Here is a 328-nt window from a genome sequence, read left to right as displayed (position 1 = left end):
TGAGGTCTTACTTCTGCAGTTGAAGCATGAATTTTTGCAGACGCACAGTTGCTTTGTGTAGTGGATTTGTGAATATTTCAAACTCTCGACTGTTGGCCGCCGTTCTTTCTCTGTCTCTGGACCTTGCAATTGGAATTGAAATTCCTCTTTCGCTTCGTCAAGTCTCCACACTCAGCTCTTTCAAGTCTGGCCTTAAAACCCACCTCTTCCCAAAATAGCCTCCCTTGCCTACCTCTTCCTTGCCTTTAGTTTCTCCAGTTTTAGAGTTACGCGTGCGTGAGAATGACTGGTGCGATAGCGCTTAGATTTATCTATGCACAAGATTCAG

Source organism: Babylonia areolata, chromosome 12 (assembly GCF_041734735.1).
Source record: "Babylonia areolata isolate BAREFJ2019XMU chromosome 12, ASM4173473v1, whole genome shotgun sequence".
NCBI classification, from domain to species: domain Eukaryota; kingdom Metazoa; phylum Mollusca; class Gastropoda; order Neogastropoda; family Buccinidae; genus Babylonia; species Babylonia areolata.
This window is presented reverse-complemented; position numbering follows the sequence as displayed.